A 19,429-nucleotide genomic window follows, 5' to 3' on the forward strand; every position below is an offset into this window, starting at 1 on the left:
GTTATGTTTGTTTAGGCATGTGTGTGTGTGTGTGTGTGTGTGTGAGTAGTTGTGTGTATGTGTGTTTGTGTCTGTGTGCAGGCATGAGTGTTTGGGTTATTGTTTGTATGTGTAGGTGTGTGCGTGTGTGTGTAGGTGTCTGTATGTATGCGTGTCTGTGTATGTGCTTGTGTGTGTAGGTGTCTGTATGTATGTGTGTCTGTGTATGTGCTTGTGTGTGTGTGGGTGTATGTGTGTGCGTGTAGGTGCGTGTATGTATGCGTGTAAGTGTAGGACATTGACGCAACCTCGAGACGGTTTTCGCTAGAGGAGCAGCATCGTGAGGTCGGCCGACGGTGGTGTTGGCAGAAAGTGGGAAAATAAATTCATAGGAATTCAAAACCGTCAAGTGAGAACAATAAGCAATCGTGATTGCTCAAAAAGAACATGGAGCGAGGAAAATCTTTTATTTTCAAAACGTTTTATTTTGAATTAATTTTTTTAAATGTCCGATTTTTCAAACAAGACGTGGTCTTTATGACTTAACAAGTGATGTACTTTGGCGCGTTTTCCACTGGCGCGCGGAATGTTGACACTTGAACTCTACCGCGTTTCCAGCTTATGATAATTCAGAAACGAATTAAATATTGCGCTCTACGCTTGCTGTCAACCATATCGTTGCCAATACATGTGAGTAAAGATGCGAATTTAATATTGCTCTCTGTGCTAATGGCATTAGTGAATGGCATTTCATTACTTGTGATGTCATGTGCAGAAAATAAAATTGAGTCTGCGCACCAATTAAAATAATTTTTTTTAATATTAAACTTTGCCAAAATATTTTAAAAATAGTCAGATCCAATGTTTTTAAGCATGCTCTCTCAGAAAAAAATACTTTTCAAATTTTGGAAACGACTACATTTGAAGGAGATAGTCTACTGTGGCCACTTGTCTCGATTTTTAAGGCCGTGTTTTGAATTTTTAGAGTTCAATTTTCATGATTAATGATATAAAAATCCGATTATAAAGCGTAATTATCAGGAAAAAAAGTTTCCCTCCCTCTCTTCTTTGACCCCCCCCCCCTTTTTTTGGTGCCCCAGCGGCCTATGATAAGCCTGTTAACGACTAATGGCTTACAGTTACTTTCTCATACACATTTAGAAAATAAAAATAGGACAACGATGATTAAAATGAAAACTGATTAAGTAACTGAGAAATGCAATTGTTCATGTTATTTTATTGAATATTTTATATTAAAAAAAAATTAATGATATGTTACAGTGGGGGGAGAGCGAAGAAAGGCAGTGGTTCGCCCTGGGTGGCACCCATCTGGGCGTGACACCCAAAATTTAATTTAAAGGTTTATAAAAAATATAAATAAAAAGTGTAAAATTTCCCATCAATGTGTAGTTTAGAGCTATTTTTTGATTCAAAATTTAAATTCAGACCTCTTTGTTTTTTTTTTTTATTTTTTAATTCCAACACTTCAGTCATCTTTATATATTGACCAGCATCAGCCGCGATCTGTCTGCGCTGACAGCAACATGTATTGATGAATTATAAGTTATGAAAATCTCATTAAAAATATTTAAAAACTTAAACTGAAAATAATTAAAAAACTGACGTACTTCAACCTAACAAAATTTTGGCAATTTATTATGTTCCATAAAAGCTATTGAAATTGGCAGAAAGTGGAGACGACATTGAAAAAAAAAAACATGAAAACGAAACCCATTATTCTTGCATATAAAAAAAGGTTTTCACTCACTTTTACAAATAGCTATGAGTACGAAACAGACAATATTTTATTTTGAGAGATAACCTCCCCTCCCCCCCCCCCCCTTTTCTTTTTTGAATTTTTCGTGCTATTTTTTTTTTTTTTTTTTTTTTCCCTTCTCGAAAATATCATCTGCTACGAATTAGAAACTCAACTTTCTTTCATTTCAACTCCGTGACGAGAAACCCCAGACGACAATTGAGGCAGTGAGAAGCAAAGGCTTGTAAGTGGAAAAATTAAAAATTTGGATATAACAAGTACACATGGTAGGTGAACCTCTTTTCTGTCTTGGGGCAAGAGATGGTACTAGTAGCCATGGTAGTTGCTGCTATGCTATACAACATGTTTTGGGAAAAAAATCAATGAAAGCCTACCTAAGATGTTATCGTTTAAACACGTTTTACTCAAAACTTGAAAATGTCCACTTATATCCTTTTACTTCTCACTGCCTCCATTTTAAAATGAAGAAAAGTCTTTTTTTTTTAAATATGAAATAACTTATAATGAAGAATTAGGGGGTGTTCGAAGGACCCCTCGAAATTCGAGTAAAGTTCATATTGTGCAGCTTTTTAGGGGCTTTAACATGCAGCAAAAATCTATCAAATATGACCTTTTTTTACAACATGTTCGCAAACTTCGATTTTTTTAAAAAATTGGATCACAAATCTTGGCCCAGATTGATGGAAGGTACCCAATGTTCTATTCTGTTAATCTGACAACGTGTGCACGAAATTTCATGATAGTTGGTTGAGTAGTTGGAGCGTAAAAACATTGCAAATAAAAAATTAACAAACTCACTTTTTGCTTTTTAAATATTAGTAAGGATTTAGAGAAGCTTTCAGCGTCATCATTACAAATCATCTGCGCTTTTCGCGGTCCTAAATACCAAATTTTCATATGATTTATTCCCACCGTTTAGGACTGAACAGGGCAAAAAAAAAAGAAAAAATGAATTCCGAAGCAGATAAGAACAAGGAACTTCAAACAAAATTAGCGCCCCCGGGTGGGCTCGAACCACCAACCTTTCGGTTAACAGCCGAACGCGCTAGCCGATTGCGCCACGGAGGCTCGAACAGCAACGATTAATAATAAATTTTAAACAAAATAATAAGCCATTTGCTTAATTGTGAAATACTGTTTTAAGACATTACTTGTGAGGTGGATTGTATTTCTTAAAACATTAAGGTATGCGTTTGAACCCGCGAAAATTCTTTCACATGTGAATAAACATTTTTCATTTTTAACAGAGGATGCGAGTTATACAGTGGTGGACAAAAGTATAGACTCAATTTTTTTTTCTTTTGTTTCGATTACAACATGACTCAGTTTAAATTATTTTCATTGAAGTAAAGATGAATAGTTGAAGTAATAGTTCTAAAATTAGTACATCTTATCAATTAAATTTAAAAATTCATAAAATTAGATAATTTGCAAATTTAATATTTTATCATTACGTGAAACTTGGACAAAAGTATAAACTCAGAGGTAAAAAATCCAGGAATATAAGAAAGTTTCGTTCCAAAATGTTAATTTAACGCCATAGAATGAAAAAATGTTGCCATCAGTGATTGCTAAAAGTTTTGTTTTTGGAAATTAATGAGAAACATATAAATGCACCGCTGGACAAAATTATAAACTCATTTTTTTTCATTGTTTCAATCATAATTTAACTCAGTTAAAAAACTTTTTGTTCCAGTAAAGATAAATAACTGACTAAATAGTCCTAAATTCAGCATAACTCATAAACTTTATAAAATAAATAATTTAATTAAAAAATGTCAACTTTAATATCTTTATAATGCATGAAACCTGGACAAAAGTATCAACTCAAAAGTAAGAAACTCTGAAGTTTGGTAGAATTTTATTCAAATATTTAATCATTTAATGACCAAAAATGAAACAATGCTGAATTACAAAATTAAAAACTTACAATACTGCATAAACACAATTATAAGCTGACAAAATTTTAATTTTTTTTTTCGAGTTTAATTAAGTTACATTTGCAATTACTTCAGTAAAACAAAAGCATAGATTTAGGAAAATGTAACTTTGCTATTAACATGGATAAATTGAAAAAAAAAAAAAATCAACGTTTTAAAAATTAACACTGCATTAAATCTAGCCATTAGTGTAAACTACAAACATTTAAAAACGAGTTGGACCCCCCGTTTTCTGAATTACCTCGAATATGCGGCTGGGCATATAGGTTTCACAAGAGTTTCCAACAGCTGCAGTGACATATGGTTGCATGCTGAAAGTATTGCCCTTTTTAATTCCGCTGTGGTTTGGTACTGGTGCCGATCATGATAAACTTTGCGAACCGTGGTCCCCTAAAGATTTTCAATCAGATTAAGATCCGGACTACGAGCTGGCCATTTGATTACTTCGATACCCCAGCGCTTGAACCATTCTTTTGTACTTTTCGCTGTGTGTACACTCGCGTTATCTTGCTAAAATGACCAGTTACCTCCAGGAATCAAATGAGCACAAGGTAAGAGATGATAAGTTAAAGTGCTGTGTGTACACTCGCGTTATCTTGCTAAAATGACCAGTTACCTCCAGGAATCAAATGAGCACAAGGTAAGAGATGATATTCCAGTATTAATTGGTAATCTTCAGCGTTCTATCTTCCATTAAGCATTGCCAATCCTGCTTTACCATGCTAAAAGAGTTATTTATCTTTACTGGAACAAAAATTGTTAAATTATGATTGAAAAAATGAAAAAAAAAAGAGTTTATAATTTTGTCCAGCGGTGCATTTATATGTTTCTCATAAATTTCCAGAAATCAAACTTTTAGCAATCACTGATGGCAACATTTATTCATTCTATGGCGTTAAATTAACATTTTCGAACGAAACTTTCTCGTAATCCTGGATTTTTTAACTTTGAGTTTATATTTTTGTCCAGGTTTCACGTAATGATAAAATATTAAATTTGCAAATTTTCTAATTTTATGAATTTTTTAATTTAACTGATAAGATGTACTAATTTTAGAACTATTTCTTCAACTATTCATCTTTACTTCAATGAAAATAATTTGAACTGTGTCATGTTGTAATTGAAACAAAATAAAAAAAAATTTGAGTCTATAATTTTGTCCACCACTGTATTATAATCCCGTTGCATTCACCGAGTTATTTCCCATACCTGCTTCGCAAATAATTTATAATTGTTTCTTCAACATAAAAGAAAGAACAATAACAATGTTTCTTAACAGAACTGTTTTCATTCTTCCTTTTTTTTTTATTGCAATTCCTTATTTATTTATTTATATATATATATTTTTTTGCTATCGAACGTCAAATTTTCCACACTGTGGGAAAAAAAAAATATTTTCGAAATATAATTATGACATGAATTTTTACCACTGGGGAAGCAAACTGATGTCGGTGTAATTTACTATTCCGTGCTTCCGTTGACACTTAAATGTTCAAATAATAGTTTAAGGTAAATTCATCTAGAAGTTTTACATAAAACTTCGCGCAAAGACAACAGTTACCAAAAAATATTTAAACCAAGGGAAAGAAGAAAAACAAGAGGTTGCTTTTCTAAGGAGAAAAATAACTTCTCCAAAAAAATACGTGAAATGAGCATAAATATTATTTTGTACTAATTAAACAATGCAGTTTGATAAATCAGTTTTGAAAAAAAATGGCAATGGTGTGACAAAATTTTGTATCGAAATGCGAATAATTCCTTTTGGCTGACAAACAGAATTTTATTTCATGTAAAATTTAGCAATAATTATGCACTGTATACTTGAACATAAACCAAAGCGTTTAATCACTTTTTAAACTATTGCAAAATCTTAAAAGGTTCACATATTTCACGACGTTAAAAGCATCTAACTTTTATTGTACTCCACTAGATGGCAGCATACCTGGATTTCGTCAAGCTGCAAGAAGATCGATTTCCTGTGCTGACGCGTCAATTTCCTCGTTGCATCATTCGACCTTCATTTTCTGAAAGGAGCGATTTCCGGAAAGAGATTTGCGCGCTATGTGTGCGCAGTTGAAATTGTAAATAAAACAAGATTCTCATGTAGTTGCATCATCCCCGTGCATTTAATCTTCGTTTTACATGAATTTTCAAAGAGAAACTATCTTATTTAAATGTTAAAAGATTACTGACTGATTAGATTTCTTTTCATTTCTATCATTTATCTTCTCATATGCTTTCCACTAAACATGAAGCAAGAAACTCCTAAAATTGGAACTTATGTAATTTTTGTATTTTAGAATATCAATTTAAAAAATAATTTTTAAAAACTTCATTTCAAGCCAACGTGAATCGATTGATATGATAATTGTAAAAAATATGAAAATAATTTTATTTATATATTTATATGAGATTTGAGAGGTTGCTTTCTTTGTTCTCTAGCTGCATTGGCTGGCGTTGCACGATCGACCTCAAAAATGATCTTTCCCTTTCCACGTTTACATGGCGTCGCATGTATTAATGAATTTTGTTCTGAAATTTTCAGAAAAATATTTCAAAACTTATAAAGTAATTCAAAAACTAACGTAAATCAACTAAATGATTTTTTGCAGTTTAGTATTTTGTTCCACAAAAGCTATTAAAACTGACAGAAAGCGCAGTCGATATTTAAAAAAAAAAAGAGAGAGAGAGAGAGAGAAATAACATGAAAACTAAATCCATTATTCTTTTTGAATATATGTAAAAAAGTATTCACTCATTTTTCCACAAATGACTATGATTACGAAACAGACGATATTTACTTGAAGAATTAGGGGGCGTTCTAGCTATCCCTCAAACCTCCGGTAAAGTTCACATTGTGAAACTTCTTAAAAGGGCTTTAACATGCTTACATTTTCGATGAGATACTCGCAAATTAATGATTTCCTATAAAATTGAAAAAAAAAAAAAAAAAAATGTTGGAACACTTTATTTTTGAATGAAAGGTCTTTGTAATATTTTGCACCTCTGTTCCCTGACAGTGTGTATTCAAAATTTCATGATGATCGATTTAGTACTGAAAACTTGAAAGAATTACAAGCAAATAAAAATCACTTTCGCAATCGCATTCATAATATTAGTAAGGATAAGGATATAAATATTACGTACTATATTGGTAACATTTTTTTCTTCAAATAAAATTAAATTAATGAATAATTAAACTTTGGAGTAAAATAGCAATTATATTTTCCTTCAGTGCAAGTCTTTTTCACACACCGTTTAAACAGTCAATTCATATGTTACATATCAAAATAAAGTGCATAAAATTCTCTTTAAATTGAGTAATTTGAAAATTTTGTATTGACATTAATTTGTGCTGTTTAAGCTCGTCTATATTGGTGTTATTTCCTAAAAAAGCGTAACTTTACAAAAAAAAAAAAAATTTGAATTTTGACATCTGGAATTCAAATTATGTTTTTCGCAATCACGAGTGTGTGTATGTATGTAGGCGTGTGTGTTTGTGCCTGTGTGCAGTCATGAGTGTGTGTATGTGTATGTGTATTTGTGTGTGTGTGTGTGTGTGTGTGAAGGTGTGTGTATGCGTAGCCCTGGAAAAAAAATGAATAAAAACACCTGAAAAAATATGTATAAAATCTAACCAGAAACCACTGACGAATTGTAACAATGACAGCGAAAATTTCGCTCTATATATAAATATTAAAAACAACCGTTATCATTGTGTTCTGAAACATCAGAGCAACATCAACTTTGATAAAGTGAGGACAGTAAGCAATTCGTGATTGCTCGAAAAAGTGCTATTTAACGAATTTAAAAATTATTTTCTGAATGATAGATTTAAAAAAAAAATCAGATATGTCCAAAAAGATGTGATTAAAGATTTTTGAAACATTCATGAAAATCTGAGATGGTCGGGTTGAGTGCCTTGTTGATTTGCCATATGGCATTCCATAATGTCCGGCGCTAATGTCCGATATGAAACCGAAAGCTATGGATGCGGGAAATGCAGGAGGGGGTAGTTCACAACACAATAACGTGAGATAAGACTCCATTGATGGAAAAGATTTAGTGTCATAAAAAAACAACAACAACACACAAAGCAAGTGAGCACAACGGAATATTCTAGTTCAGCGCATGCATGAATGCTTTTTTACTGAAGCCTCACGAGAACTTTACCTGCCCATCATTAGAATACAAAAGAAAATGACTCGTGACATCATCACTGATGTGATACCCAACCAGTTTTTCGAATCCCACGCAGGAGAAACGACTCCGTACATTGGAGCGTTTTTCTGTCGCTCCGAAAGATACCACAATGTGGAAGAACGTATGAATTCTCGTTCTAGAGTTTTTAAATTCGCTTCCCTTCATAAATCTTTGTTTTATTTTTAATTAAGTTGTTTGCAAAACATGAACTGCGTGAATCATGGCGATTTTTTAAAAATGCTTTATGAAACATCATTCCCCATACATTTTTGACAAACATTATTTTAAGAAACAATCAAAAACAAAAAGTATTCTTTGAGCCACAACATTTTTTAGGGAAGAAAATGTTACGCATTATTCCCAACCCAATCAGAAAAAAACAATAATAATAATAATATTGTGATAATAATAGCATAATGATAAATGAAATGTAAAATACCAGGGGTGCCCTGCCCACCACCCCTGAGAGCAAGGGCACACCCCCTCCCCTTAATATCGTAAAGCCCCCCCCCCCCCAAAAAAAGTGAAAAATGCTCCTTAAAACACCCCTCCTCCTAAAACTTTTATTTGCGCTGTCTGCGCCATGCCCCCCCCCCCCCCACCCCTAGTTGGGTACCCCTGGCAATGCAGGCACTTAGAACCTAGAAGCAAAAGCATTAATAAAAACAAAATGAATAATGCAGTACAAATGACAGGAGAAAAACTTATTTATTTTGTGGCAAAAGATGATGCTACACACAATGATCTTCAGCCCGCGGATCGTGGGCCATTCGCTACCCGCTACCAGCTATGTAGATTTCAATCGTACGAGGTACGACTAAAAATTTAGTTTCAATACTAAATGTTTCACATTTGCTGGCATTTTGATTACCACTAGTGATTCAAATGAAACTTATTACGTTTCAATGTTATAGCGATTTACGGAACATTTTCCGAAACTTTTTGCTTCTAGATTTTTATTCATTGTATGTTAAAAAAGATCCATTTCCAACAATCAGATCTCATGCTCTGTTCACAGCATCTCTTTCTGGCAGCACTTACATCTGTGAGGGAGCTGTTTTTCAAAATGAAGAAGTAAAGTTAAAACTGAGGAATCGCGTTTCTAATAACACTCCGTTGAGAATTCTTGTCGCATTGCTTCATCACGTAGACAGATTAGTGAAAGAAAAAGTATGTCAGATTTCTCGTTGAACTAAAAAAAATCACTTTTTTAATAATGGGATTGTTTCCGAAATTTTATAAGTATTTCTTTCTGAAAGAACATGCTTAAAAACATAGGATTTAACCATTTAAAAAATGATTTGACAAAGTTTAATATTTTTTAAAAATATTTTAATCGGTGCGCTGATTCAATTTCATTTTTTTTACTTATATGTAGTGGCAATGATATGGTTGATGGCAAGCGTAGAGAGCAATATTTAATTTGCTTCTGAATTATCATAACCTAGAAATGCAGTAGACAGCAGGCGTAAACATTCAGCGCACGAGTGGAAAATGCGCCAAAGCCGGGGCGGACTGGCCACGTGTGAGATGTGGAAAATTCCACATGGGCCGTCCTTAACTCGGGCCGTTTTCTGTGCATTCAATGTGTACGTGCCGTTTTCCTCAATTTTATTTAAAAAAAAAGTTTTTAGCTAGGCCGGCCGTTCTTGTGTCGAGGGCTGCAGCCAGAACTGCTCTTTTTTGGATGGGGGGGGGGGGGCGGAGGGAGAGGAGAACAGCCGCTCCTTTTCCAACGGTCACTCTCAGGACGTTACTCTGTTCTTGCTTAACTATTACCGTATCTTGTTACGTAGGGAAAACGAAACAATGTCTTTGTTGGGTGGTCTTCGTCCGAAGCGAAACCTTCAGGGTCCATGGATGTCTCTCGTATCTGTTCAGGATTGATGTTTCCTGGAATTCTGGTAAGGAGTTTTATTGGGGGTGGGGATCTTTTTTTTTTTTTGTGGCCATCTGAGACGATCTGAGACTGCCTGGGAAAAGATTACATTGAACCTTTTTCAAATGAAATAAGAGAAAGGCGCCATCCTAAGAATAGAATGAATAGGAGCAAAACGTCTGCTAAAAAGCTTTTTTTTTTCCTTTTCATCCTTCGTTTTTTTTTTCTTCTTCTGTTTTCCAGCACTTTGCAATAGATAGATCCACGACTTTCTCAACCAATTAGATAATTTTGAGAACTCCACAATTTTGTCTCCGAGGAAAAAAACGAGTCATTTGTTATACACCGTGTTGACTGCTCAATGGGATTGCATGTGTTTTAAACTCAAGGGTGACAAGAATTTTTTTTAGGTAAATTTAATATTTTTAATCATCATGTGTTTTTTAATTTTTTTTTTGCCATCAGCACTTTAAATAATAAGAACTTGAACTGTCAGTTATAATTATAACAAATTGATGGTGTTACACAAAAATGGGTCAACCCACCAAGCAGTACTTTTGAGTAAATTGAGTTCTAAACTGAACCTCATAGATGGCATATTAATAAAAATCGTCTTTGTATCCCCGTAGTGTATCAGTTTATCTGCCAACCTATGTGAATAACTCATTATTTTTTTGAAAAGTTTTGTTGGATAACTCATTTTTGTATAACACCGTCCAATTCATCTATTTTCGTTTAGCAAAGATAAAATTTATAAAAGTACAAACAGTATAAATATTTAAAACAGTGATTTCCAACATTTTTTTTATCCGTCGCCCCCTTACCTTTTTCCTTGAAAAAAGCAAATTTTAGAGGAACGTAAAATCGATATTAGGTACTTTTTTGCATACAGTGAAACCTGTGTAAGTTGACCACTTGCGGTGCAGTACTTTGGTGGTCAACTTATAAAGGGCAGTAATGATTTTTTGAAATATTTTTTGTCATTTCTCGCACCGTGTATTCATTTTTCGAGGAATTCACCCTTATTACTCTTTCTGTTCAACTAACTTTCATTGTTTAACATTATTGAAAGTGAAACCATAATTAAAAATACTATTCAAATAGTTTTATTATTTTTTCCTTGTTTTAAACTATATTAGACGCCGTAGTTTTAGAAATTCCATATGTGCCAGCTAATTTTCTCTGGCTTTCTCCTTTTTGAATTCATTTTAATATTTCATACTTTTTATTAATTTCAAGTTCAAAACTTTCTTTTTGAAGCCTTTTTATGTAACACTTACAGCCCAAAGAGCAACAAGCTCGACTCTCTCAGTTCATAAAGGCAAAATTAAAATATCCTATATCTTAATCCCTTACACTCGAAATAAGCCAGAAGGGCTCTTTAGCAAGCCCATATCTGCGTACCCGCAGTGCGGGGGGGGGGGGGGGCTCACTTCCTCAAGGGGGCTGACGGCCCTAGAAATTGAAGGAAAAAAACTAGCATTGAGACTTATTAACTTTACAAATAGACACTGTGCCACTAGGGAGATGACCTACCCATTTTGTTGCAGAGGGCCCAAAATGTACAGATCCGGACCTTAGCGCAATTCCAGAATTGCCACAACCTATTGCAACTGAAAGAAAACACTTTGTACTTTTCTACTGACACCTATTTTTATTGAACAAAGTACAAAAAACTATCTCAAATAGAACAGCAAATGAAAAACAAGTTTGGAGAATAAAGAGCAGCATAAGCTTTATGCTGCTGTTTAGTTAGTAAATTGCTAGTCCGTCATCAAAGCATTAAAAACATTCTTGGAAAGCTATCAAATAATAATACAATAATAATAAATTAATAAATAATAAAATGAAATAATTTACTGAAGAAAGTTAAAAAAAAAAACCAAGTGATAAACTTACAAAGGTTTTTTTTACAATGCTCCAAACCAAATTTGGCGTACATTAGTGGTCAAGATAGACAGGTGGTCAAGTTACAGAAGTTTTCCTTCATTATATTAAGATAGGACTAATTCCGTTCCTGACAAAAGAGGTCAACATAAACAGGTGGTCAACTTACAAGGGTGGTCAACTCTACAGGTTTTACTGTATTTAATTTTAATTTAAAGCCTAAATACTGTACCAATTTTATCCAATTATTGTTACACACTTTTTATGTTTTTTTTTTCAAGAGTAATTAATTTTTGAAGGGAGATAATAAACTAAGATTATTAATGTACTTCTCAAAGACAGCAGAACATTTTTCTCTCCCCCCCCCCCTTTTTTTGGTATGAAATTTAGGATTTGGAAGAATAAAAAACTTGTGCAGTTTAAACTTGAAGAAAAAAAAAAGAAGAGAGAGAAGGGTTTGTTCCGGTATCCAGAACCTGCCCTGAGTACAATTCGTATGCTTGTCCAAGATATGAGGATGTGCATGGCCCTCCTGAACTTAATTCATTTCTTTTTTACACTCATGATTTTTTGTTTAACCCTTTCTCAAGAAAATTTAGAAGCTCTCATGTTGATGTCTGTAGAGAAGGACATTTTAAATCAAATAGATTCAGAGGATACCATTGATGCTGTAGCTCAACAAAGTAGACTTTTTTGTAAGAAAGATTAATGTTGTAGAAATGTGTTTTTTTCTCCCGATTTCTTTTGTTTTTATCTTAAGTACCAAGTAGTCTTTAACGGATATTCATAATCTATTACTTTTAAGGAAAAAAAAATATAAGTTACATGCTTTGAAAGAAATGTTTTGATAAAATTAAAAAGGAATGTTGAAAAATTTAAGTAATTATTATGTCTTAAATACTGTAAAATTTTGTTTCCCTATCTTTTAAAGGGATACACTAAGTTATAGAAGAAAACAAAATTAGGTTCTTTAACCATATTTTAAGTATTTAATAATATTTCATCAAATAATCTTTATTTTTGAAGTTTTTTCCTGTTAACTGATTTGTAATGCTTGTTTATAGATTTTTCTTTCTTAGCTAGATTGATAAGTGTGATTGCTTTAAGTGTTTTTGCCCATTTTAAATATATTAATAATGTATCTATTTTTACTTATATTTTTAATGTTACAATCTTAAAAGCAAATCTAAAATTTCCGAATCTGAAATGCAGTATTCCCAGAAACTATTAGTTTTTAATTTATTAGTAGCACTACCATATTGCAACTAGTACGAAAAGTACATTTTTAAAAATCGCATCATCATATACTTTTCAATTTTAATGTTATTATTCAGTGTCAAATTGATAAATGCAATGTTTAAATTCGTTAAATAGCATACTTTCAAATTTCGGATACAATTTTTACGGATAAAATGATAAGATTTAGCACTAATTTGAAATTTACAAAGTTATTAGATTTTTCAGTTTGACGAAATTAGGGCCTTGTATGAAAACATTTTCACTGATTCTTGAAGAGTAATATTAATTTTGTCATTTTTAGTTTATTACTCTTGAGTAACTTTTTTCAAATATTATTTCGTTTTCATTAATTTCGTTTAATTTATGTCATTAAAAAGGTTTAAGTCGGACCATTTCTGTGTTCTGCTTTCTTTCGTTACTCGATTATTATTTATTTTCAGCAAGCATGTAAACTCGTACAATAGAAGTATAAATAGTTATATTTTTGGTTTAAGCGATTGAGTTTCACTTTGTTGAACATCTTCGTAGGTTAAACTCTAGTTGAACATATTTACTTACGAAAAAGAATACGCACATCTTATTGCTTTTCCCAATACATTTCCTCGTTTTCACTTTAAATCTTGGAAGCTGATAAATAAATTGTTCTTACTTGAAAACGTTGTGTCAGTGGAATATTATTATTAAAGGCAAGTTAATATGTAGCATAGGCCACACATATACCATAAAGCACAAGCGCTGCCAGAACTTGCTTTCTGTGGAGAGGGGAGGGGAGTTTGGTCATAACCATCTTTACATGCATATAAACTAACGTATTAAAATTATTGGCAATATAAATCTACGTTAAAACCAAGGGCCTTGGGAGGAGACCGCAATCCCCCCACCCCAAGTGTATATCCCATGATTTTCACTTTAGTTCTTAGATCCTGACAAATAAATTTCACTCACTAGATAACATTTTGAGAGATACCTTTAAAAATCAGTTTTCTCACTGAGACAAATGGCGACTTTTTCGGGCGAAATTCTTTTTTTTTTTTTTTTGTAGATTAATTCGGGCTTATCCGATATTTCCGATCAGTTCTCACTGTCTCATGATCTGTGATTTATTCATTCTGAACGGATATATTACGTTTGGTTTACATGAAAATTTTCATTAGTTTGAATACGTACAATACAATTTTAAGAAAAGACTTTTTTTAAAAAAAAGAGTTTTTTCTGAAGGGTAAATAGTACCGCTCATGGCCATATGAGGTAGTTAGAAGCAAAGGATGCAAGAGGAAAATTTGAAAATTTGGAGATAACCAGTACAAATGGTAGGTGGACCCCTCCTCTGTCTTGGGGCAAGAGATAGTACCAGCAGCCCTGGTAGGTGCCGCTGTACAGCATGATTTAGAAAAAATTCAATGAAAGCCTACCTAGGATGTAATCTTTATACGAATTTTACTCAAAACTTGAAAATGTCTGCTTACACCCCTTTGCTTCTCACTGCCTCAAATGGATTACGTTTTGTTTTAAATAAGATTTTTATTCACTTTTACATAAACGAAATACTCTTAAATGCGGATTTTCAAAGAAGCCACACAGTTTCCACAGTGGTTTTTTATTGCGTAGAGCAATTTAAGCTTGCAAATATTTTTGAGAAAGTTAGATCCTTGAAATATCATCTGTATATTATGGGCGTTCGCTGTATGCTTAGTTTAAATCAATCTGCCCACTAGTTTTCTTGAAACGAAAAGTTAAATAAGGATTTCTGAAAAAAAAAAAAAAATCTAGGTATTTCAGCGGGGGGAGAGAGGTGAGGGCTGCTGGGGGGGGGGGGAGGAACCTTTTTTTTTTTTTTTTTTGAAAAAACACACTAGAAACTTTTTAGGTTTGGAAAACTACAGCCAAGCGTTTTTGGATGGGGCCGGCATGAATTTTTTTTCCACATTAAAAGTTTAGGGCCAGTCCGCCCCTGCCAAAGACGTCATAAAGACCACGCCTTGTTTGAGAAATCGGACATTTAAGAAAATTAATTAAAAATTAAATGTTGGGGAAAATAAAAGTATTTTCTGGTTCCATGTTATTTTTATTTATTTATTTATTTATTTATTTATTTATTTATTTATTTTTTGCTCACTCTATCAACTTTAGTGACTAAAAGTAGTATCTCTGACTGAAGGAAGAAACCCTATGAGGATATAAAAAATTAGAACCGGATTCTTATTGGTGCTGAGTAAAATTTTCGCTCGAATTCTAGTCTCAAAGACAAATTTAAATGCATTTTGCTCATTACTAATTTTATTTAGCAGATGTATTCCTCAAAAATAAATTTGTGTAGATTATAGTAGTTATTATTGCGCATAATGATAAAACAAGAAAAAAAAAAAAAAAAAACTTTGCAGAGTGAAATTCAAGCAAAGTCAAGAGTCATCGTAGCATCCCATGAAGCTCAGCAAAGATGTGAAGATTACTATAATCAATAGCTCTGTGTAGAAGGAAGAAAAAAGAAACTGGTTCTGCAAGCAGCGGAGTGCCAATTAAGGTTTGGCGTTAGCTGCAATAAAATGTGCACACGAGGACTTGCTCTCTGCTTTTCAGAAAATGCTAGAAAGAAGAAGAAGAAGAAAAACTTTCCTTTCATTTTAATGAATAATGAGTAGACGATTTTTACTTTTCCAGCATTAGAAGACTGGAACGAAATCTTGCTTTTTGTACGTTAGAACCATATTTTTTAAACAGTATTTTCCCTTAAAAATAAATGGCAAAGAATATCCAAAGTTGATTAAAGTGAAAAACAAATGTAAATAAAGCACAAATTTTCAAGAAAATACAGCACTCTACAGTGCAAAACTACAGTGCAAACAGTCTGCTAGTGTAAAAACTTCTACAGCGCAAAAACTCACCAACACAACCGCAAGTTCTCTCGCGACTTATGGTTGTGTTGATGAACTTTTTGCACTGATGAAGAGGCTCCATTGTAGCCTTGAAATAGCTATATGCTGTATTTTCTTCAAAATCTGTGCTTTATTTACGTTGATTTTACGCTTTAATCATATTGTAGCACAAAATTTATATGATAATTTTTCATTTAATATCCAACCATAGAGTAAAGAAATATCCATAGAGAGGCCCCGTCTATGGTAAAAAGGAGATGAAATTGAAGCCGGAATTATGGGATACAGCGGTACAATGATGAGCGGGGTTATGATAACATGATCGCTTCGCGAGAATGGTTTTTACCAATCTCGCAAAGGGACCGTATAAAGTAGCTGGCGGATTGGTTTACATTTTAATTCATGTTTTAATGCAATTTCGAAAACGTGCTTTATAAACTTGCAACGATATCTAAGTTTAAATTAACAACCAATTGAGATTCAGTAATGCAGTGTTTTGAATCAAGATGTATCTCAAGAAGCTAAGGATCTTGGGTTACAGCGGTGCAACTTCCGGTTTCAATTTCTTAGTATAGCGGGGCCTCTCTATGTAATTTCTTTACTCTATGTATCCAGCGTTGTTTAACAACTCACAAATAAACATATTACTGAATGCACGTGTTTTGCATGTTCCCAGGAACCCCTTTTCAATTCAAAGTTGTGAGCTTCTGGATGTAAAGAAATCCGGTGAAAGTATTTTCCATAATTATTTCCGTAAATTTCAGACATTCGAGTTTTAATTAATCCAGTTTTTCTGATTGTTCCAAAGTTAAACAATTTCTCATCAGTAAAAAAAAAAAAATCTTTTATCAGTTTGTGAACTTCATCCCTCATATTCATTTTGTAGCTGAAAGCTGATTATTAAGAGCAAAGGTTTCAAATTCGTAGAAACAGCAATCAATGCGCCATCCCACAGAAAAACAGAGCTTTTGCCTTGCACGCAGTCCCGGTTCCTGAAGTAGACTTAGGAGCAGATTTTAGAGGCGGCAAATTTCGAAGTTGAAATAAAAGAAATTTTTTAAAAGTCTGAATATCTGTTTCAGTGCTATAAGATTCACACAATTTACAGCTTCAATGCTAAAAAAAAATAATTTAGAGTGTGTAGCAATGCTTGGATATATGCAAGATATAGTTCGGAATTTAACTAGAAATTAAATTTAATTTTTGAGGCGGCAAATTGCGTGATTTAAAAATCGTTTGGAAATATTAATATATATGTTTCAGTGCCATAAGATGCACCACTTTAATGCTAAAATATATAATTTAAAGTGTGAACCAGCACTGAGAAAAATGAAGTTTTCAAAAATGAGTTTCAAATAGTGTGTTGAATTATTCCATACTCAAAAATGAGTACATAACTTCGGTTAATACTCAATTTTGAAATTATTACGTATTTAAAAAGGAGCACAAATACCTCAAAAATGAGCTCATGTTGATTTGAGTACTTTATGAGTATTTGAATGTTTTAAATTTGAATACCACATAGTCGGAGCCATTTTGACTCCGTGATATGTTCAAATTTGAGTACTTTTTCTTCATTTTTGAACTTATTGTTTTTAGAGTGAGTGCTTGGATACGCAAAACCCAGTTTGGAATTTAACTAGAAACTCACTTTAATTTTAAGTCCTATTTTTTATTTTATTAACTAGGAAAAATACCCGGCGTTGCCTGGGTCAGTAATAATTGTAAGAAACAATCGCTACTTTCTTTCATTTTCTGTTTTAACTGAAAGAACTCAAAACACATCGCTTTGACGTGATTAAAGATCGAGCTTCTTCCTTACCCATAAAAGTAAAACAGCAATAAGTATAAAGAACTAACGTATATTCATTTAGAAACGAAAGCACGAATTTAAGCATATAAAAATTTGAAGAATTTCCAAAATATAAACTAACAAAAAAAAAAAATCACTAAAAAAACCGTGCGCCTTATTTAATTAAATAGTACACACACAAAAGAAAAAAAAAGCTTTCTACTATGTTTCTTAAGGGTGAAAAAAGTAGAGTTTCCAAATGTTTAAATGACTTTAAACTCATGTTCTCCGGTGAACCCTTGATTCAAAATTTTCATAATGATTACTTTCAATATTGCTGTTGTGTTGGGCAGCGAATTTTTGCAACAATGGGTTTTAGATTCGTAACTCCAGAGCTCGAATACGCATCCTTGCGGTGGTTACCAATACTAAAGAAAAAGGTAAAACATTCCATTCCACGTGTTTTCTTTGGGGTAAATTACAGGCTTCAAGCAGTTTATGGTGTAATGTAATTTCAGAAGAATAGAAAAAAAAGCTTCTCACAAATACGATGAAAAATTACTGTCATTCACTAAGAGTCAAAGCAAGTTATAAGTTACGGCATTTGTTTGTTTTACATTTTTCATCCGCCATTAGACAGTGGCTGCTGCGCCCCCTATAGTTTATTGGAGTTGCAAATTTAATCATTTAACGGGGAAATTATATGAAATTTACTGTTTTCCACCATAACTTTTTAAAACTAAGTTTTTAAGGAAAAAATTGTAGCATAAGTTGCTCCCTGATAATATAGTTATCTATGGTGAAAAAATGGTTAAAATTCGTCGAGTAGTTTTGAAGTTTACCCCGGACATCCCCACAGAAGAAGCCATTTATGTATAAAGATGAGGTTACAACTCCTAAGAAAGCAATAAATGTCACGCTTGCTCCGGAGAAGCCTTGATTGAAAATTTTCATTGTGATTACTTTTAATATTTCTGTTGTTAGTCAACGAATTTTCCTAACAATGGGTTTTATATTTAATTATAACATGGGGAAATTACGTGAAATTTACTGTTTTCCACCATAACTTTTTAAAACTAAGTTTCTAAGGAATAAATTATAGCCTAAGTTGCTCCCTGATAATGTAGCTATCTATGGTGAAAAAAATGGTTAAAATCCATCCAGTAGTTTTGAAGTTTACCCCGGACATCCGGACAGATGTAGTGCTTTATGTATAACTAGTGGTACCCACACGGCTTTGCCCGTAATAGAAAATTAAAAGGTTTTTTGGTTCGCCTGTATATTTACAAATAATGTATGGTGAATTTTTTCGCCAATTGGCTTGTACCCATGTTACAGTTCCGCGTTATGATAATTTCGTACCTCGCCAATTGTCTTGTGCCCATGTAACGGTTCCACGTTATGAAAATTTCATAATTTACTCGTCCATCTTATGATAATTTTGTTCTTAAAATTGGAATAGAAAAATAATAAGATAGAATTTTTGAAAAATCGCTTCGAGGTGCACACCCCCATGCTACAAACTAACTTTGTGCCAAATTTCATGAAAATCGGCCGAACGGTCTAGGCGCTATGCGCGTCACAGACATCCTCCGGACACAGAGACTTTCAGCTTTATTATTAGTAAAGAAAGATAAAGAAAATGTATTATTATTTTACTCGTATATTATTATCATTATTATTCAATGGGGGGGGGGGACGGCACTTGTCACTATCGCCTAGGGCGGTAAACTACTACAGCTGGCCCTGTTGCACGTAAGAGTTACGGAAATTTTACTAAAAAATGGTAATTAAAAAAAAAAGTAAGAAACAAAAATTTTGTGCTTAAGAAATCACATACCACGTGTAAGATTTCTTTTT

The 19,429-nt window shown here is 33.0% G+C and overlaps 1 non-coding gene across 1 annotated transcript; it reads right to left on the minus strand.

The window, feature by feature from the left end:
* Positions 1 to 2,750: 2,750 nt before the first annotated feature.
* Trnan-guu (transfer RNA asparagine (anticodon GUU)) lies at positions 2,751 to 2,824 on the minus strand. Its single transcript has one exon. It is a non-coding gene; the product is annotated as a tRNA-Asn (tRNA).
* Positions 2,825 to 19,429: the final 16,605 nt, after the last annotated feature.

This window comes from Uloborus diversus, chromosome 2 (genome assembly GCF_026930045.1).
Source record: "Uloborus diversus isolate 005 chromosome 2, Udiv.v.3.1, whole genome shotgun sequence".
Taxonomy (NCBI): Eukaryota; Metazoa; Arthropoda; class Arachnida; order Araneae; family Uloboridae; genus Uloborus; species Uloborus diversus.